Below are 22,752 nucleotides of genomic sequence, written 5' to 3' on the forward strand. Positions count from 1 at the left end.
CTAGTTAGACAACACTTGAACCATTATGTTCCATTCTGGTGGCCGCATTATATGAAGCATGTGGAAACTTTAAGAGGGGGTGCAGAGCAGAATTACCAGGATACTGCTTGGATTGGGGAACGTGTTTTATGAGGATAGGTTTAACAAACTAGGACTTTTTGGAGTAAAGGAAAATGAGAAGTGGCTTGATAGAGGTGTGTAAGATGATGAGGCTTAGATTATGTGGACAGCCAAGGACTCTTATGCCATGGCGGAAATGACTAAGACAAGGGGCTGTAAATTTAAATTGATTGGAGGAGAGTTTAGGGGGATGTCAGCAGTAGGTTTTCTGCACAGAGTGGAGGGTGCATGGAACATGCTGCCTGGAATAGTGGTCCAGGCAGATACATTGGAGTAGGGGTTCCCAACCTGGAGTCCACAGACCCCTCAGCTCCATGGCATAAAAATGGTTGAGGACCCTTGTGTTAGGGACATTTAAGAGACTCATAATGGGTACATGGATGAAATAAAAAAAATGGAGGGCTGTGTAGAAGGAAAGAGTTAGATTAATCTTATAGTAGTTTAAAAGGTTGGCACAACATCATAGGCCGAAGGCCCTGTAGTGTTCTTTTTCTGATAAGATTCTCTGTCCTTGATATGAACAGGGTAGATAAGATAGAGGCAGGAAAGTTGTTTCCGCTGGTAACTGAGATTAAAAATAGAGATTAGTGTTATTTGTCACCTGCATATTGAAACAACATAGAGTGAAATGCATTGTTTGCATCAAACCAGCACGGATTGTGCTGGGCATTCTGTAACCGTTGTCATGCTTCCCATGCCCACAACTCACTAACCGTGATTGTACAACTTTGGAATGTGACTGGAAACTCGAGCACCTGAGGGGAACCCACGTGTCTAAGGGGAAACGTACAAACTCCCTACAGCCAGCAGCTGGCATTGAACCCCAATCAGTGATCGCAGGCGCTATAAAGCGACGTGCTGACTGCTATGCCATCCTAGGGCCCATAGGCTCAGGATTCGGGGGAATACATTTAGGACAGAGATGAAGAGAAACTGATTTTTCCAAGGAGTAGTGAATCTGTGGAATTCTCTACCAGGGAAGTAATAGAGGCTACTTCATTAAATATATTTAACGCACAGATTAACGCATGACAGGAGAATTAAGGGCTATGGGGAAAAGGCAGATTAGTGGAGCTGAGTCCATGGCCAGATTGATCTTATTGAATGGTGGACCAGGCACAATGGGCTAGATGACCATCTCCTGCTCCTATTTCTTTAATTCTTTCCTCCCTTCTTGGCTCTCAGTAGGGTGAGTGTTGAGCTGTAAATTTTCTTGACTCATGGAAAAATCCATCTGGCTCGTGGTTGTTCCTGGTTTTTCCATTCGCCATCTGCACATCAAGCCATGTGTCTGTGTTTGATCCCTGGCTTTCAACTCTGGGTGAATCTTTTTCTTATCAATTCAAGAAATAATTGCTTTTGGGGTTAATTAAGTCCAGGAGGTTTCCGTGCCATTCTCCTAGAACAGAGATTGTGGCTATAATTCTGATGGTTTGCAAGCTAGATCAGGCACCATGGACACTCACAGTTCTGTTGTTTGGAAGTCTTGAATAGGATCCTGTGTGGGATCTCTAATACTGATTTTCCTGCGGCAGCATTTAGTTGGCATTGCCATATAGGGGCAAGGTTGATAGAGATGACAGGCTGGATTATGTGGTGATCAGTCTAGCAGTTGTCAGCACCTGTCATGGCACGACTGATGTAAACATCTCACCTTGGCTGATGATGCAATATAACAGGTGCCAGTGCCATGATTTCTTGGTTGCGACAAAGCTTTGCTCCAAGCGTTTTGTCTTGAGAAAGGCTCCAATGGAGGTAACTTGCTCTTTTTTTGCCAGTTTATCCTTTCATTAGGCTAGTTTCCTTTCCACCTCTGATGTTGGTGTCATCAAGAAAGATTAGCTTGTCTGCTTTGGGATCCAAATTGGGAATGGCTCAAGGTCGGTCCAGGGTTGAGACTATAGTGATTGGAGCATACTGATTCCATCTCATGGAGCTGGAGGGTGAAGAGATGTTCCATATCCCACAGAAAAAACACTTGGACGTTCCCTGTCCATGGAGTTGACATTGCTCTTCAGATTTGCTCTTTTAGCAGAGGGTGTACCTCCTACTATGTTCCTGATTTTGACTCTCAGATCTCTCATGCTAGCTCAAGGTAGACAATATAGGTGTTGAATCGTTTGAGTCCCCAGGCTAAGTTATTAGAACAACATTCAGGCCTATGCTGTTAAGGTTGTCCATGATGCTTTGTGTTTCCAGCTTCTTAACTCATTTGGGAACTGGAAAATGCCAGCTCTTGATTTCCCTCAACATGGAGTGACCATTGCAAACCACAAACTAGGATTTTTGAAGGAAAACTCCTGGTCCATTTGCATGGATGTCCAAGCAAACAGGGACAAGGCTCTGCTGTATGGTGTGTGTGTGTGTGTGTGTGTGTGTGTGTGTATATATATATATATATATATATATATATATATATATATATATATATATATATATATATATATACACACACACACACAGTCTCTCTCACTCTCACTCTCACTCCTCTCTCTCCCCTTGGTATACCTCCAGCCTATCTGTGCTTCTGGCTGCCCTAACTCTGAATACACTGAAGTTTCAGCAAAGCTGACGGTTATTATTAGTGAGAGATCATACAAATTGAACAGGTTGGAGGCTATAGATAAGAATGCTGTGGTGATGTATGTGGGTGGGAGACAATACACTTGCTTGTATCTTAGAAAACAATGATGAGCCTCTGCCATTCTAAGTCCCTTCAGTCTTGGTGTTGTTTCTGCCGAGGGCTTGTGTTTCTATTGGTCCGACTCATTCTGATTGTTCTGCCCAGTGCAAACTAATACTCAATTGCGCACTGGTGATGTCACCCTGACTGGTGATGAATCATTTGCGATCTAACCTCCAGGCTCGACAAACAATCCTATAAACAAGCAGCTAACCAGAACTACCAATTCTCTTTCATTTGAAAGTTACAGGGCTTATGCAAAAGGATTGCAGGATAGTCCTAATAGAGAAAAAACGCAGAATTTTATTCCACCTCCTTTCATGCTCTGTTTGTATCAACATTTGATGGCAGTTTTCAGTTTTGAAGAGTAGAGTTGCTCTCTTGATGTTGGTTAATATTAGCGTATGATAGTGTAGAGACTGCAGTCTCAAATCCGAGAGGTATTCTGAATTTATATTACATGATTAAGGACTGGTTATCAAAACGGGACAGAATTTACTGGGAAAATGATGAGTTTAATATGGCTTCCCATTATTAATGTGGAAATTAAGTAGTAATTTGTGTTGAGGGAGACATACCCCATACTCCTGAGTTGTGAGTTATTACAAATTACTGGAGGAGTTGAAGTCCTCTTCTATTAGTCTCTCTGAGACAGCAGCTTGCCCTAAACCTCATTATTTAAAATAAATTACTGTATTTGCACAAAACTTGCCCAAAAAAACAGGACTGGTATTTATCAACTTTAAATGCTCGTTTAATCAGGAGATTTGTGTTTCTCCATTCCCAATCAACCTCCAACTCAGAAAAGAAAGAAATGTATGTGCAGTTTTATTCCTGTTCTGAGAGATTTGCATTTCATTTCTTTTATTTTTGGTCCTATCTCTTTTAACTCTCTTTCTTAGTTCAGACCATCTACCCCCTCTTTATTTATCTGTCTGTACCTGGCTCTATTTCCTACCCCATCCTGCCTCAGTTTCTTCTGCAGTCATTAATTGATTAACAAGATAAACTGTTAATGCTGTTGTTCACTAAGGTCCCAGATGCCCTGCTGTCGGTTCACTCTTCCCACACTTTGAAGCTGAAAGGGTTTGCTTATTAGAAAGTATTGAGGGGGTGGGGTTGGTGCATAACTATTAGAAATAAGATTTTTAAAAAATCTACTGCAGCGAATTCTAAGCAACCTGAGTCTTGGACAATTTGCGCCGGGCTTGATTGAAAAGGTCAGAGTGTTGGGGCTGGGAGTGTGGAATGGGCTGGTTTTCAGCTTGCTATTCCATGGGGTTTACTCGAGTCTGTGCTGAACTGAGGCTGTGGCCTGCAACAAACGGGCTACTAGATTCACTGCAGCGATGGCTGGCTTCATGATGTTGACTCGTACCTGTTTCCTTGCTTTTGTTGTTTGCACAAATTGTTTTTTTTTCCTGCACATTGGGTGTTTGATATCTTTTATATTTAATAGGTTCGATTGGGTTTCCTGTGTTTTGTGGCTGCCTGTAAGGAAGTGAATCTCAAGGTTGTATTAAGTATACATGGCAGTGTAGTGGTGAGCACAATGCTTTACGGTACAGGTGACCCAGGTTCAGAAGATGGCGCGCCTGCGTGTGCGCAGCCCTCCGGTGAAAAATGATATCTTATCTGTTAAATAGGGGCCGTGGGCAATTCTAATTTGATGGGGAATGGACGCGAAAGCACAGAGGAACATCTGGAGAAATTTCTGAAATGCCCATTCGCTGCTGTCATTACTGTGTGGTCGGGAATCTTTCGAAGGGTAGGCCTCAAAATCCCCGGCCTTGCCTGCTTTTGGCGACCAAGAAGGAGGTCGAATTGTTCCGACAGAGATGGCGCTCAGTACTCGGTGTCGGAGAACTGATCAGAGCTCGAAGTTTTCGGATGACTCAGAGTCGGACTGTGGTCGGCATGGCAGGGAGAGTTTTTCTTCCTTCTCCCGTCTGCGTGAGATGTAGGACATTTGAGAAACTTTGAACTTTACTGTGCTCATGGACTTGTCATCAAGTTATGGTATTGTTGCACTGTTGTAACTATATGTTATAATTATGTGGTTTTGTCAGTTTTTTCAGTATTGGTCTGTCCTGTGTTTTGTGATATCACACCGGAGGAAATAATGTATGCATTAATGCATGCATTACTAAATGACAATAAAAGAGGACTGCGTGTCTTCATAATCTAATTCCTGCCGCTGTCTGTAAGGAGTTTGTACATTCATGTGATCACATGGGTTCACCCTGAGTGCTCTGGTTTCTTCCCACAGTCCAAAGGCATACCGATTGGTAGGTTAGTTGGCCACTGTAAATTGTCCGGTGATCATGCTAAGATTGAATTGGGAGATTGCTGGGTGGCAGTCTCTGGAAGGAGCACTTTATGCCAGCAAGTAAATAAATAAAATGTACCTGGCTAGTTCCCGTGAGCTTAGTGCTTTTTCCCGATGACTTGAAACCTTCTATTCACTGAACTGCCAAAGAAGGTGGTTACTACTCAATCCCACATGAGTAAAGGTGTCTTCAAGCTAAACTAATTGACAGCTTGAGCTTGTAGGTATGATACAGTGAGAACAACGATGGTGTCTGGTTACACGACTATCATAGCCTTTTTTCTCAGAACTTTAGAACTGTGAAAAAGAATCATGGTCATAAAGCAGGGTGAGAAAAGGAAATGAGATGAAATCTTATCAATCTTCATTTAATCTTATTTTAGTCTTGAAAGAATTCAGAAGGCATATATTTACCTGTATTTAGAGATAGGAGCAGAGTTAGCCTATTCAGCCCATCGAGTCTGCTCCACCATTTTATCATGGCTGATCCATTTCCCTCTCAACCCCATCCTCCTGCCTTCTCCCCATAACCTTTTACACACTATCAACCTCCGCCTTAAATACACCCGATGACCTAGGATCCACAGCCCCCTGTGGCAACAAATTTTCCAGATTCACCACTCTCTGGCTAAAGAAATTCCTCCTCATCTCTGGTTGCTAGTTCTATGCAACTGTGAAAATTCATAACTCACCTAATACTAAAGAGGCAAAGGGGAAAGGCAGGGAGATGAGAAGAAACAGAGAGAAAGGCTGATTGGCCACTTCTCTCATTCTAAATGGATTTGTATTTCATGCCTGCATATGGCATGTGTTGTATATAGAATGAGCTTTTATTATAGAGTCACAGAGTGATAGAAAAGTACTGCAAAGAAATGGGCCCTTTAGCCCATCTAGTCTGTTCCAAGTCATATATCATCATTGACCTACACTGGGACCATAGCTCTCTATAACCCTCCTATCAAAACTTCTCTTAAATGTTGAAATTGAGCTCTCATCCAGCATTTGCACTGGCAACTCATTCCACACACTCACAACCCTCTGAGTGAAGAAGCTCCCCCTCACGTTCCCCTTAAACTTTTCATCATTCCCCCTTAACACATGACCTCTAGTTGTAGTCCCAGCCAATCTAGGATTATAAATCTAGGACTGAGTAGATTTTACAGGACAGATTGTATGATTTTAAAATAAGAATTGTTTATTGCCCTAATAGAGTTATCCAGGGTCTCAAATCTGATTCACCTATGCTTAATTTTGACTTGTTATGTGCAATGCTATGCAAGTTTGACCAGTTTATGTAAAGTATATTTGTCATGGTTTTTATTCACTTGCTCAACCTGATAAACATGGAACTAATAAGATGCACTTTTTAAACAAAATCTAGGGTGGAAATTTGAGGAGTTATTGCCATTTCTAAAACATCCAACTTCAATTCTGAGTAAAGTATGGATATTTGTCTATTATATTCCCATGACTCAGTTTTAGAGTCTGTGATTCAGCTCATACTGTAATACTAGAAACCAGATAAATGGTTATTTATTATAGAAAGCCTTTGCAAAGGGGATTAGTACATTTGTTTGTTCATTGATTGAGATACACTGCAGAATTGGCCCTTCGAGCTGCACAGCCCAGCAATCCCCCCATTTAACCCTAGCCTAATCACAGGACAATTTACAATGTCCAATTAACCTACCAACCGGAGCACCTGGAGGAAACCCGCACGATCACGGGGAGAATGTACAAACTCCTTACAGGCAGTGACGGGAATTGAACCAAGGTCACTTGTACCGTAAAGCGTGGAGCATTTACTAGGAGGCAAAGGTGTGAAGTTGCTTTAGTGTTCAAGTAACACACTTCTACAGCTGAATATTGTGGACTATTCATTTTTTTTAAAGTTAAGCTTCTTATAGAAATCAAAATTCTAAGAATTTTAGATTTTTGCATTGCTTTTTTTTCCACAACTATTATTTTATTGCAGACTAAGTATCTACTGATTGATTGAAGCAGACACCCTTAAACTGACAACAATATTTTTGTTTCTTTATATATTTTTAAAGAGACCTTCTGTTAATACCCTTTCTCTCCTTCTCTAATGAAGTATTCTTCAGTGGAATTTATCTGCACTTGAAGTGTGTAGTTTAATTCAATGCAACTTCCACACCCGTAGATCAGTTTAGTATAATCTATTTCATTTTATTTGTAACTGGTTGCAAAAAATATGCACTTGCTGATGTATGATGGGGGAAAAATGAGAACTGTACTTATGATGACTACAGTTTAAGGCAAATAAAATGAAATTTGAATGAGTAAATTATTTTGCTTAGAGACGACCATGAAAATGTTTCTTAGAAATAACATAATTGAAGGTGTACCAGCAAATGTCTTCATTTTGCTTCCATGCAGATGCAATCCTAGGCAAATGTCTTGGGCACATTTATATTGCTAGGGTGCTAAAACATTTGCACAGTACTGTATTTGTCAACGTGGAGCAGAGAGTGAGTTAGTAAATCTGTGGTGCTCTATTAGTTAAGGTTGGGCAGTAAAATACAATTGTACAGCTTGCTAATTACAATGATTATTGCATTTAGTTGGTTCTAGCCACTGTTCATTGGAAGAGCTGTGTTAATACAGCATTTTTCACACCTCTTTCAGAATGTCCCAAAGTGCCTCACACCAATGAATGTGTTTGAAGCACAATACTTGTTGCCACATTTTGAAGATTGGTAGCCAATTTATGAACTGTGATTTCCCATCAACAGCAAGATAATAATGACCAGATAATCTGTTGCACAGTACTGTGCAAAAGTCCTTGGCACATATACAGTTGCAAGAAAAAGTTTGTGAACCTTTTGCAATTACCTGGTTTTCTGCATTAATTACTTATTAAATGTAGTCTGATCTTCATCTAAGTCACAATAATACACAAACATATTCTGCCTAAACCATTAAAATACAATTGCACTACTTGTTGTCAATACAAGGTACACCATTTAAACAATCACAGTCTAGGTCAAAAAAGTATGTGAACCTCTAGGTTAATGCCTTTTACAACAGCTATTAGGAGTCAGGTGTCTCAGTCACTGAGATGAGATTGGAGGTGCGGGTTGTAAATGTGCCCTGCCCTATAAAAAAGACACAAAGTCATGTTACTGACACAACCTGCTCTTCTCAAGAAAGATCTGTTTATGCGCCCCATACCTTGATCAAAACGGCTTTCAGAGGACCTCAGAAGAATTGTAGAGATGCATGAAGCTGCAAAAGGCTACAAGAGAATTTCTAAAGACCTGAGTGTTCATCAGTCCACAGTAAGAGAAATTGTCTACAATTGGAAGAAACTCTGCACTGTTGCTACTGTCCCGAGGAGTGGGCATCCTGGAAAGATCACACCAAGAACATAATGTGCAATGCTGAAGGAGGTGAACAGGAAACCAAGGGTAATAGCAAAAGACCTGCAGAAATTTCTAGAATTTGCTGAAGTCTCTGTTCATGTGTCCTCTGCAAGAAAAACCCCGAAGAAGAATAGTGTTCTTGGAAGGACACCACGGAGTAAAACACTGCTCTCAAAAAAAAAACTATTGCTGCAAGTCTCAAGTTTGCAAAAGACCACCAATGCTTCTGGGATAATGTTCTGTGCACAGATGAGACCGTAGTTAAATTTTTTTTGTCAGCATTGCACACCTCTATGTTTGGAGGAAAAAGGGCACTGCACACCAACACCAAAACCTCATCCCAACTACAAAGCATGATGGAAGGAGCATCATAGTGAGAGTTATTCATGCAAGGTAGCTCATAAATATTGATGAACTGAAACAGTTTTGTATGGAGGAATGGTCTAAAATTCTTCCTCACCATTGTGCTAGTCTGATCAGCAGCTACAGGAAACATTTGGTGGAGGTTAATGTTGTTAAAGTAGGTTCTATCAGTTTTAAATACAAGAGTTCATATGCTTTTTCCAATCTGGACTTTGAATGATTAAACAGTGTGTTCAATAAAGACATGAAAAGTACAGTTGTTTGTATGTTATTAGTTTATACGGGTTGTGTGTGTATTATTGTGATTTGGATGAAGATCAGACCACATTTTATGGGTAATTGATGCAGAAAACCAGGTAATTGCAAAGGGTTCACAAACTTTTTCTTACAACTATATGTGACTAGAGTGCCTAAGACTTTTGCACAGAACTGTATTTGTCAACATGGAACGGAGAGCGAGTTTGTAAATCTTGCTGGAGCAAAGGATGTTGGCAATGGTGATGGTGGAGCATTGGGGAGGGGTGTGAGGCAGGTGGCAGAAAGAAAGAGTGGTGCTGGGGCAGGGGGGTAGCATTGGTGCCTGAGCCCCAGCCCTGAGACAGCAAACAAGGACATTTGATTCCAAACAATTGGTTTATTGGTCATTACAGAATGTCTGTCTGGTGCTTCCTGCTCCCTCTCCTCTCACTTCCCCTTTTCCCAATGATGACTCCCCTCTCTCTGTCCCCTTCCCACTCTCAGTCCACAATAGATACCCATATCAGAATCAGTTTTATCATCACTGGCATGTCATGAAATTTGTTTTTTTTTTGGAGCAGCAGTACAATGCAATACATAAAATTACTACAGTTCTGTGCAAAAGTCTTAGGCATCCTAAATCTATATACACAGTGGCATGCAAAAATTTGGGCACCCCTGGTCAAAATTTCTGTTACTGTGAATAGCTAAGTGAGTAAAAAATGACCTGATTTCCAAAAGGCATAAAGTTAAAGATGACACATTTCTTTAATATTTTAAGCAAGATTACTTTTTTATTTCCATCCTTTACAGTTTCAAAATAACAAAAAAGGAAAAGGGCCGGAAGCAAAAGTTTGGGCACCCTGCATGATCAGTACTTAGTAACACACCCTTTGGCAAGTATCACAGCTTGTAAACACTTTCTGTAGTCAGCTAAGAGTCTTTCAATTCTTGTTTGGGGGATTTTTGCCCATTCTTCCTTGCAAAAGGCTTCTAGTTCTGTGAGATTCTTGGGCTGTCTTGCATGCACTGCTCTTTTGAAGTCTATCCACAGATTTTCGATGATGTTTAGGTCGGGGGACTGTGAGGGCCACGGCAAAACCTTCAGTTTACGCCTCGAGGTAGTCCATTGTGGATTTTGAGGTATGTTTAGGATCATTATCCTGTTGTAGAAGCCATCCTCTTTTCATCTTCAGCTTTTTTACAGACGGTGTGATGTTTGCTTCCAGAATTTGCTGGTATTTAATTGAATTCATTCTTCCCTCTACCAGTGAAATGTTCCCCGTGTCACTGGCTGCAACACAAGCCCAAAGCATGATCGATCCACCCCCGTGCTTAACAGTTGGAGAGGTGTTCTTTTCATGAAATTCTGCACCCTTTTTTCTACAAACATACCTCTTTGCTCATTGCGGCCAAAAAGTTCTATTTTAACTTCATCAGTCCACAGAACTTGTTTCCAAAATGCATCAGGCTTGTTTAGATGTTCCTTTGCAAACTTCTGATGCTGAATTTTGTGGTGAGGACGCAGGAAAGGTTTTCTTCTGATGACTCTTCCATGAGGGTCATATTTGTGCAGGAGTCGTTGAACAGTAGAATTGTGCACCACCACTCCAGAGTCTGCTAAATCTTCCTGAAGGTCTTTTGCAGTCAAACGGGGGTTTTGATTTGCCTTTCTAGCAATCCTGCGAGCAGTTCTCTCGGAAAGCTTTCTTGGTCTTCTAGACCTCAACTTGACCTCCACTGTTCCTGTTAACTGCCATTTCTTAATTACATTACGAACTGAGGAAATGCCTACCTGAAAACGCTTTGCTATCTTCTCATAGCCTTTTGCTTTGTGGGCATTATTTATTTTAATTTTCAGAGTGTTAGGCAGCTGCTTAGAGGAATCCATGGCTGCTGATTGTTGGGACAAGGTTTGAGGAATCAGGGTATTTATGAAGCTTTGAAATTTGCATCACCTGGCCTTTCCTAATGATGAGTGTGAACAAGCCATAGCCCTAACAAGCTAATTAAGGTCTGAGGCCTTGGTAAAAGTTATCTGAGAGCTCAAATCTCTTGGGGTGCCCAAACTTTTACATGGTGCTTCTTTCCTTTTTTTTCCCCACTCTAAAATTGTACAAAACAAAAATAATACATTAATCTTAAAATGTTGAAAAGAGCGTTTCATCTTTAACTTTATGACTTTTAGAGATCAGTTCGTCTTCTACTCACTTAACTATTCACAGTAACAGAAATTTTGACCAGGAATGCCAAACCTTTGCATGCCACTGTGTGTGCGTGTATGTGTGTGTGTATATTTTGTATTATATGTGTGTGTGTGTGTGTATATTTTGTATTGTATGTGTGTATATGTGTGTGTGTGTATATATATATATATATGTGTGTGTGTGTGTGTATGTATATGTGTGTGTGTGTGTGTATGTATATGTGTGTGTGTGTGTATGTATATGTGTGTGTGTGTGTATATATGTGTGTGTATGTGTGTGTGTGTGTATGTATATATGTGTGTGTATGTGTGTGTGTATGTATATATATGTGTGTGTGTGTGTGTGTATGTATGTGTATATATGTATACACACACACACCCCTACCTTTGAATCTTCCTTTTTTTTTTGTCATCTTGCTAGTGGATACTGTAAGTCGCTCCATCCCTATAGGCATAATCTTTTTTTTCAGAACTGCTGTCATCATATCTGTCTTTTCAAATATGCACCCTTGAGCTCTGTCCTTCCAAACCTTGTACCCGTGTCTAATGAATCACATCAGTCATGTGACAAGGTACTGGAATAGAAGCCCACAGATCCCAGAGTAAAGTTGCACTATGCCAAATGGCAAAATCAAATTCACTAAACCTGATTACTCATTGGCTATTACCAAGCCATTAAATGGTTAAGGAAGGTGACTAGTTGTAATGAAACCTATATGGTTTACAAAATGAACACCAGTCTAAGTGCTGGGGCTCCATTGCTAATGAATACTGTGTTGCCTTTATCGTCCTCCTCCCCTGCAGACTAGGAGACTTGTGTCTGAGGGTCTAAATGTCTCATGAGTCCAGTGTAGAATCGGTAGACTCTACTGAAAGTTGAGTAGAGGTGTTTGATTGGTAGGTGGATGTGCACTGTGGGAGTTGGTGTGCTTTCACCTCTACTCACTGAGCTTTCAAATATATTTCAAGTGCCTCAGTGCCAACCTGCATCTCTATTTTGAGCAGTTACAGGCAAGCAGTTGCCACAAGTTGTTAGGCATATTGAATTTTCTCAGGGAGGCTTTGAATGCATCCCTGTGCCATCCTGTTAATTTCTTGTCATTACTAAAGCTCAGATAAGGTCTGTTTCAAGAGTCCTGACTTGGGCATTAGAGCACCATGGCCTGCCCATCGGAGCCAGCTGAATTTAAATAGGGCCACAGTTACGGCAAGGGAAAGGATGTTAACATTGGTTTACTTATCCTTCATCGGATTTGGAAAGTTAGCATGAGCAATGTGCTTTTCTGGTGCTTAGAGATGTATGCTTTTGATAATCTAAATCTAGAGGATGCGGCTTACCTGTACCTGATTGATCACCTTTTTTTAGGAATTGATCTTCATATAGCAAAATGTTTTGCTTGCAAACTGGAGGCAGTGGTGTATTTCATCTCAAGGAAATAGAAAGTAATGGTAAAGTGCGCATGGGGTCAAGTTGATAGGACATGTGCTTTGCAAGACTTGAGTGTAATGGCCCATTCTCCAAAGCACTTCAGTTAAACAGTCAATCAAGATTTCAAGCTTAGTCACCAAATGTGCATATGCATAAATGTGGTCTGCGTGCTGTTCAATGAATCAGGTGGGGTGGAAGCCAAGTAGGCTGAAAATAATTCTCTTTTGTCATTTTGATTAGCTCCAGTTCCTGTTTTCTATCTTGAGATGCCACTGTAGAGGGTCTACTCAACCATCTCCTCCAGGTGGCCAACGTGCTGCTTCTCGAATCAAATTGTGAATGCATGACAACTAGAGTTGGAGTCTACATGATACTCATTATGCAGCAAAAGAAATATAGGGAGCAGCTTCAACCACTATAAGTGCCTTTTCTTGAATTCATAAGTGCCTTTAACTCCATCAATGAGAGCACCTGTGGTAAATCTTTCTTAAATTTTGTCTACACAAAGAAGTTTGTCTGTTTTGCATCTGCTGCATTATATGGCACGCAAGCCATGATTCCAATCAACAGATCTGTAGCATATCCTGTTTTAGTGCAGGCTGGGTCCAGTAAGATTGCTTCATAGCATCAACACTTTTCTCGTTTATGACCTGAGTTATAAGGAAAGATTGAATAGCTTAGAGCTTCATTCCTCAGAACGTAGAAGATTGAGGGGAAATTTGGTAGAGGTATATGAGGGGTATAGATGGGGTAAATGCAAGCAGGCTTTTTCCATGGAGGTTGGGTGGAATTACAACTAGAGGTCATGGGTTAAGTGTAAAAGATAAAATGTTTAAGTAACAGGAGATACTACTTCACTCAATATCAGGAGAGTGTGGAATGAGCTGCTAGCACAAGCGGTGTATGCAAGCTCGATTTCAATGTTTAAGAGAACTTTGGATAGGTACGTAGATAGTAGGGGTATGGAGGGCCACGGTCCAGGGGCAGGCCAATGGGAGTAGGCAGCTTAAGTAGTTTGGCATGCACTACATGGGCTTATTGGCATGTTTCTAACTCGATGATCAAGTCCCAAGAAATTAATAATACTCTCTCTTCCTATCAACAGTCTTCCAACATTTTGTTAACTTAAAACAAAATTTCCAGAAATACTCAGTAGGACAGAGAGCAGAGAGAAGTGGAATTGGCCTTTCGTAACATTTAGTAAAATAGGTTCCAAGTATCATGTGAATTCTTTTAAGTGGCTCCAAATAACCTTCAGTCTCTCTTGCAAAGCAAATGTGTCTCTAATTTAAATCACAAACAACCTTCTATGTGACTGTGGCCATGGTCTATTAACTCTCCTTGTTTCTCTCACACTCTCTAGGTCTTTGACACAATTCAGTACACCTCAAAATTTTCTTTTGCGTGTCCAGTTTATTGACACTGCCTATCTTTGTTTGATTGACATGAGAGTATCTGTACAATTAATTTTCTCCCAGGGATCTGTATGTAATCCTGTCCTCTGAGCTGGTCCCCTTTGGGCACAAGTTCAATTCCACATCTCTTGATTGCATTTGTTTGCTTCTTCTTCTCCCTTGACTCAATGTCATTAGATTGCTTGCTTGTTATGCTGTACTGTATTTGTCCATGTGGAGTGGAGAGTGAGTTTATAAATCTGATGGGAGCAAAGGATGTTGGGAATGGTGGAGATGGAGAACTACGGGAGGGGTCTGGGATAGGTGGCGTAGGTACAGACACCAGGCAAGGTAATTGGATTCCAAACAGTTTGATTTATTGATCATTAAAGAAAGTCTCTGGTGCTTCCCAATCCCTCCCCTCTCCCTTCCCACTCTCAGTCCACGATAGAACTCATATCAGAATCAGGTTTATCAGCACTCACATATATCATGAATTACTTTTTTTTTGCAATAGGAGTACAGTGCAATACATGAAATTACTACAGCACTGTGCAAAAGTCTTAGCCACCCTAACTATATTTGTGTGCCTAAGAATTTTGTACAGTATTATATGTGCTTTAGTTTCCTCCAGCTAAACTTTGGAGAAAATTAAGCCATCGTCATTGGGATACACATTTCCTTACTCCTGCCAATTGTCCAATTATTCTCCGATTATTAACTTGGGCAAAATTTGTTTGACCTCAATGTTAAAATTGTATACATTCATATCCTACAGACATCAACTCTAACCCTTCTCCAGCCCCCTTCAGACTCTCTTCTGTCTCTCCACTGCTTTCCCAGTTGGATCCTGTTCGCAGACCTTCCTAAGCTTTAGTTCTCAGCAGTGCTTGTTCCATCCCCACTTGCTCATAACTCTCAGACATGCTGAGTGGTTTTGGATACAGGCCATGCTGAATGTCAAATATGAAGTCTCATCCATTTTGAATTCTTCAATGACCTTGCTCCTTTTGGATTTCCCTAACCTTCAGCCAAGCAATCTACATAAAGACTTATTTTGTGACTGGCAATATGTTCATCCCTCTCTCATTCAAAGATCTGAAGTACAATTGTTATCAAAGAACATATATATCATGTAACCTTGAGATTTGTCTGCTTACAGACATCCACAAAGCAAGAAACCCAAGGAACCCAATTTACAAAAAAAAGGACAAAACCACTGCACAGAGGAAGGAGAAAAAAACACAATCATACAATTGCCCCACTATTTACAGAAGTGACCTGAACAACTTAATTTTAGATTTCTTTCCATAACCCACCTCCACCCTGCCGCACCATCTCCTGCTTTCCTCAAACCTCCTTTAGTTTACCAAATCTTGGTAACTCGTCCTGATATTTGCATGATTCGTACTGCATGAACTGACCTGTCAGTAGTGAATTCTTCTTCTTAAGCCCTTAGGTCCCAGTGGAGCATAGGCCATCGATGACCTCCCGTCTCCATCCTCCTCTGTTCTGAGCCAGTTTCTTGAGGGTGGACCAGGAGTGTCCCCGTCATATAATTTTGACCTTGATGTCTCTCCTCCATGTGCTCTTTGCATGTATCTTTTTCCTCTTCCCTTGGGGATTACATTTTAATGTTGGTTGGCTTCCTCAAGGTATGGCGGATCCACCTACATTTCCATTTGTATACTTAATGCCTTGGATTTGGAAAGAAATTCAGCCAGCATTCCAGATGGTTACTGTAATGTGGAAGCAGGTTCACGGATTCAGTGAGTGAGACAAAAAGCACCGATTACGAGTAAGGGTATTAATCATTTATTTATGAACAGTAAAAGATTTGTCCAAACATCTAATTCCCTGAGTTACACAAACTACAAAACTAAATATTCAACAGATGCTTAGCAAAGAGTGCACGTGGGCCTTCTAAGTCTGGATTGTACCTTCCCTGTAGTTCTTCAGCATTAGTCATGACTTCAGTGTGAAGCGTGGCCTGGGAACAAAAGGAAAGAGCAGCCAAGCCTCCTGCATGTGCTATTCTTATACCCGAGACATGTGAAACCAGAAACTGGTGCAGTGGCACACAAGCCAACGAATGGGAAAGAGCTGCTGCGTCCTTCAAACAGGCCAAGCGATGACCGGCACGATGGAAGAGGCTTTCAACCGACAAGTAAGCTAACCCCAATGTAATAGTTACTGAAGAGTGTTGTAAAGTGTAAAAAGAAGGGATTTTGTTTTAGTTGTGGTACCTTCTATGAGTAGCTTGTGACATTTTCTATAAGTGCTTCTGCATCAACAGTAACTGTTTGGGTAAAGCTACCAACATCCATAGAACAGTAAGAATTTCTAACTTCCAGAAATAACAAAAACATTTTTTAAGTTTCGTTATGCTGAAGAATTTAATTACTTTTTTTTTCCTGGCTCTCTGCAAACAACTAGCTAATTTCGTAATTGTATTAGTAACCACAGATTCTGTACTGTATTGCAACTTGCAATGTCAATGCTTCACAACACAACCTTCCTTTGATCTATACTGCATGTTTCAAGGCAGCATGAGATGCCAACGTGATAACGTGAGGTCATCAGACTGCTGCCTGTGATGGAGGATTTATTAGTAGCACCTATGGTGAGCTGTATCTGCTCGAGTTCTTCGTGTGAATAGGAATCCACAATACACCAGCAATGTGCTAGACTTTGTGATATTAATATTGCGTTGTGTAACCATGGAATCGGATTTATCTTACTTGTTTAAATTTTTTTCTTTAGTTCTGTGGTTTTGGTTTGATTACTTACTTGTCCCCTTATGATGTATTCACAGTTTTAGCGTACAAGAAGGCTACACATTTTGGGGCATCGCAATCTTGCCAAACAATGCACACAGCAGAAATGCTTGTGATTATGGATGTTGACCTCTATTTGGAGAGTTTACACCTGACACAAAATCTCACAGCGCTTTCTAAGTGTTGCTTTTTGCAAGGGAACTAACTGAGAATCGAATCAAGCAATTTCCTCCTTAAACTTGCCAGTCACTAGTTTTGATATTTTATCATTTTTCTGCACATTTATTAACTATGCTGAAAGAGAATAACATGTCTAAATAGAGGGCTTGGTGTTTGTTAAGCTAACTCTGTGTGGTTTTGATATTACATGTTAAAGTATTCTGTAATATTAGTTTAATAGCTGAACCAGGAGCACTGTCAATCTGTCCTTCACTTCCAAGAGACTTCACTGAGAAGCCCCACCGTGTAAAATGCAACCACCCCAACCAGTGCAAAGAGGCCGGAAGCTGACTGGTACACCTGAAGGAAGAGTATGTTTTTTTTTAAAGGCTGTAAATAATTAATGAAACACAAGGATTAGTTTTTGTCTGCTTTATAACATTTGCAAGTTGATGGTCAGTTGCAATGTTTGCACATTCAATTGGCTACTAGTTTCACACAGCAGCTTATTGTATTTTTGGTATGCACTTAACAGCAATAATTGCATTGAATTCTGTCTAATTATTTTGTAAAATACTTGATTTCAGTATTGTCGATTAACTCAATTTTATACAAAAAAAAGCGAATTTTCTGCATTGAACAACTTAGAACATTAGAATCTGGCCCTAGACAATGAAACTTTAGTTTGATGTCAGGACTATTTTGCAATCTACTGGTTACAAAACAGCTTAACATTTATAATCGTGGTGAACTTGTTACAGGTTTTTTTTTAACATGCTGGTTTATTGAACATAGTTACTTAATAAGCATCTTTGGTATTGTAAATCGATGAAAACAGTAATGAGTCTGATGAGCATGAATTTCAATTACAGTGCTCTCCCAGCATAAAATTCTTTTTTGATGATGGTGGAATCCAGCTACAAGGCATCATGAGAACAGCCACCTCTGTGTTTTCTTTCAGCTGTTCTATAATGAATAGTGAATTGTGCAAACGGCAGTCCAATTTACGTGGTGGGAAATTGGATGGACATACTGGAGACGCAGTCATGTTTGCTTAAAAATGGCAAAGAATACAGAGATTAATAGTACTAAATAAGGTCAGCTTTGTGCTGTTTGCTCACCAAGTCTGGGTGGTGAAAATATTACTTTGTGTTTTCAAAAAAAAAAGACTTGTTAATCCTGTAAAAATGATTCTGAACATTGCTTACCAGAATACAGGAAAATCTTATAAACCATCCATTTAAAAAAAAGAAGCAAACTTCATGCAGCAATTTTTCGCGTGCTTTGCTGGAGATTGACATTTACAAAGCATAAAGAATGTACTGTAAAATCTTGTAGGTTTTTTATCATTGAGAAGAAGGTTCGACCACCAAGCGCTGTTAAATTATACAAAAGTGCATTCTTTGTGAGTCTTTTGAGGTGCTAATCAGTGGAATGTGAGCCGAGGCCCTCGAGCCAGTCAGAAACTATTTCATTATTGGTATGTTGTGTAATCAAACTCGGGCAAAAATGATGCTGTAGACATTCCATCCAGTTTCCTTCTAAACTAACAACCTAAGTGTGATTTTTTCTCCCCCCTTGTTGCATTCAAATGTGTTTGATATAAACTGCAGATGGGATCTCAGTGATTTAAGTCGATAAGGATGAACAACTGTTGACTGGTGCACACAGAGGTGACAGTTTTTTCCCCCCACTGTCAAATTGAAGATTGGATATTACATTCAGGCTGCATTTGCAACCCCAATCCAATGCCATCTTCCCCCACCAACCGATAACCAGGGTTCATTTGCTGACAATGAGCGTCTGCCTGCCCTGACGCAGAATGAACTTTGGTCTTCCTGCATAGAAGGCAGCAAAGCATGAGTGGTTAGTTTCTGGCTTCTTTTACACGAGCTGCAAGGCGGCTTTAATGCTGCCAGAAGCTCCGAAATCAATTTCTCAACAGTTGACCGTCTTGGGATGATTTGGGAGTATGCACAGGACGGGAATACAGCCAACACTAAATTAATAATCTACCAGCCACCCCCCCCCACCCCCCACTATGGATCACTTGTCTACTCTTTTATTTGTTTAAGTGTTTATGGTAGCGCTGATGTGGAGGAGAGAATTTTGCACATGGGTAATACTTGTGTCCGTAACTTGAAATGTTTGCAGTAAAGCCAGACTTGCAAACAGTTCTGTTTTAACCATATCCACAGAGAATGGGCCGGGCCTTTCAGCCACAGTTCAAGCTATGGCTGAATGGCTTCAAGTCAGTCATTGTAGTTCATTTTAATTTTCTGTTTCTATTTTATTTAACATCTGATGTTGCGGGATTGCATCGGTACCTGCTGTAGACACACACTGTCTAGAGAAAAGCCTTATGGGATTGTCGTCGGTGCCTCCTATGCAAATAAAATCAAAATAAAATTAAGTAATTTGCCCCAAGATGTAACATAATCTGCAAATGCAAGGTGTGAAAGTGTGATTTGAAAGAAATGCTCTTCTGCCTGAATTTAAATTGGAATCTATTAGCCTTGGAGAGCAAGTTCCTCAGCTACATTATTCTTCGTTAACATCACGGATGAAGTGGGCGGGGTGTCTTGGTATTTAATTCTAATGTTATTAGCCAACTACATTAACACCATTAATCCTGTAGTTTGTGTAAAATAAACTCCAAGCACACAACCAAGTGAGTAATCACCATTCTGCTAAATATTTATAATTAATCTTAAAGAAGCCTATTAGTCCAAGAAATAAAATAACAATCAATTTGGAGCCATGGCCCTTAAGAATCACAAAGTAAATTTTGTTGGGCAACATGACTAATAGTGAACTGTGGCTGTTTCTAATTATTTAATTACAAGCACTAATTGCAGAGAAAGTGCAAGGGATTTTGACAGAATTGAAGCTGAAGTTCAGTATCCTCTGTTTATTCATAACGTGCAAGAAAAGCTGCCTCCCATGGCAGTTGCACATTAAGGTCCAAAGAGTAATACTGATTAATTATTTTAGTGCAAAATCACTGACATTTAAGCTGGTTATTGTGTCAAGTTCTTGAAGAGCTGATAATCAAATAATTTTTAACTAATTCCCAAGCTTCACAAATAATCACCGAATCAACGGTTATGTTCATGAAGTGTATGTGTAGGTTCAATTATAGAATATTTATTTTTGTTATTTGTTTTTAACTTCAGTGGGTGCTGATGATATTGTCTTGACCTTGCTGCAATGAAATATTCTCCCTACTCATCCCTGCATTTTTCAGCCAGCGCGCATATTCTCTCATTTTCATACATTGCTTCAGTGCTAAGTTAGAAGCGTAACAAGGGTGCCAACTATATTGTGGTTTTCTTTGAATTAAACCCAGTAAATTAACACAATTAACAAAGCATCATCCTGTTAATTAGCTCCCAGAGTCTGGTGCAGTGGTTTGCTAATGCCGGGGAGGGTGTCAGATGGGAATCGACATGCTGTTCTGTTACCAGGCAAACAGTATGTTGCATTTGTTTAGTAGAGCACAGCTCCAGCAGCCGCATCTGATGCCTCATCCAGGCTGTGAACAGCTAAAGAGAAGGAGGAGGAGAAGAAGAGGGGGTGGGAGCTGTAAAGAAAAGGCAGTAATAATTCAGAGTGGAGCAGTGCCACAGATGCTTCGATTCAACTGGGCCTTTCCCTTATCACAGAATCTGTGCCAGAGGGCAATGGACTGTTTGTGGAAAAAACACTTTTGGTAATATGATCGAGATTAAGGGAGCCTGTTGATACAGCTGCAGCAAACAGTAACGTGTGCCATGCACAGGTAAGACTTAGCAGGGAGTTAGATGACACTTTGGGGGTGAGTCTGTGTATCTAGGGATTTATGGGAACGAAGTGAGGCATTATTGCACATTGCGCCGTGGATCTCGTGCAACCTTAAATATCTCTGCTCAGCTTCACAGTGCTTGAGTTTGTGTGAAAATGGCAGGATTATGCTGCCCGGTGCCTTTTGTACCCTGAAGGCTGCTAAAGAAAGAGGACTGGCAGACAAGTGACACTTGCTTTTTCAGAGCATCGACAACAGGACTAAGAAGCAAAAAGGGCCAGTTGTAATTCATGCCGAGTTGTAGGCTTTGTGTGATGAAAGCGATGGAGCGCTGCCTGGAAGATTGCTTTGCTACACTCTGTGAAGCAGATTTGAAACTGTCTCAGACCACTCAGATGAGAGTTGGATTAGAGAATGACCTGAAATGTCTGTGTCATATTGTTCTGCACAGGGTGTATTATACCACGCTAACTAGATGTTCGGTATAAAATCAGAAAGGTATCCTAGCAGAGATATGTCAGCTGTGTCTCATGTTTTATATTAGAAAGAAAACGGAAACTGCATTAAGAAGTGACCAGCAACTCTCTTGCCTTTGATTGCTTTTTCAGTAACAGGCTCTGCTGTGAGATAGGATCATTAGTGTAGTTTTTGTAAATTAAAATGGCAAATGTAACATTACTTCGTACTAGAAAATCACCATGAATCATTTTGCAATACATTTATATATAATAAACATGAGAGAATGAGAATTGTTGACCGTTTTTATTTCTGATGTTTATACCACAGTTTCTTAAAATAAATTCACTACAAAAACCCACTAAAATGGTTATGCAAGCACGGAATAATTTATAAGGTTAGATGTAATTTAAACACATCACAAAAAACACTACAATGGGTGTGCAAGCACGGAGTAATTTAAAGTTGGATGTAATTTTAAAACACATTGTTCCCAGTGGTTGAAGACACAAGTTGAAAAAGGTTGCCTTAAAAATATTATATTCTTTTGTTAAATCTCTCCTGAGGAGATGTAACTTGTTTTCCAACCAGGAATGGGGTTTTGGTCACATATATTGTGCACTTGTGCAGCTGACCGTCATCTCCAAGTACCTGCCAATCATCACGCCCGTGCTGAGCACTGGAAGCCTGTGGCTTCACCGGATTCAGTAGACTTCAGCCTCTGTTACAAAGAGTTATATACTTGCGGAGTGGGTAGTGTTTAGAAAACATCAACTCTCTAGGAAGGTTGTAGAGGAATTCTTAAGCTAATACATTGAAGAACCCTTAAACTGATATTATTAGCGGTGAAAGCACTGCGGTCTCATTGGTATTGAGATGCGGTATAAACCTGCGTAAGCACTTAATGCTACTGCACGTCAGTCAGGAGCCCAAGCATCGAGCAAAATGCTGGAGGAACTCAGCAAGTCGGGCAGCATCTGTGGAGGGGAATAAACAGTCGATATCCAGGGTGAGTCCCTTCATCGGGATCTCAGCCTGAAATGTCCTGATGAAGGGTCTTGGACTGAGACATCAACTGTTCGTTTGTTTGTCTGTTTATTTATTTATTTATTAAGATTCAGCATGGAGTAGGCCCTTCCGGCCCTTCGAGCTACGCTGCCCAGCGACCCCCCCCCCCCCCCCAATTTTATTCTCGTCTAATCACGGGACAGTTCACAATGACAGATTAAGCTACTAGCTCGCACACCTTTGGACTGTGGGAGGTAACAGAAGCACCAGGAGGAAACCCCACATGGTCACAGGGTGAACTATAAATTCCTTACAGACAACAGCAGGAATTGAACCTGGGTCGCCTGTACTGTGCTAACCACTTCAGTAACATTCCCCTCCGTAGATGCTGCCTGACTTGCTGAGTCCCTCTAGCACTTGT

The 22,752-nt window shown here is 40.5% G+C and overlaps 1 protein-coding gene across 1 annotated transcript in view; it reads left to right on the plus strand.

Moving 5' to 3' along the window:
* fign (fidgetin) overlaps positions 1 to 22,752 on the plus strand; it is a 94,092-nt gene that overhangs the window by 68,355 nt on the left and 2,985 nt on the right. The gene's annotated exons all lie outside the window — the stretch shown is intronic.

The sequence above is a fragment of the Mobula birostris genome, chromosome 6 (genome assembly GCF_030028105.1).
Source record: "Mobula birostris isolate sMobBir1 chromosome 6, sMobBir1.hap1, whole genome shotgun sequence".
In the NCBI taxonomy this organism is placed as follows: Eukaryota; Metazoa; Chordata; class Chondrichthyes; order Myliobatiformes; family Myliobatidae; genus Mobula; species Mobula birostris.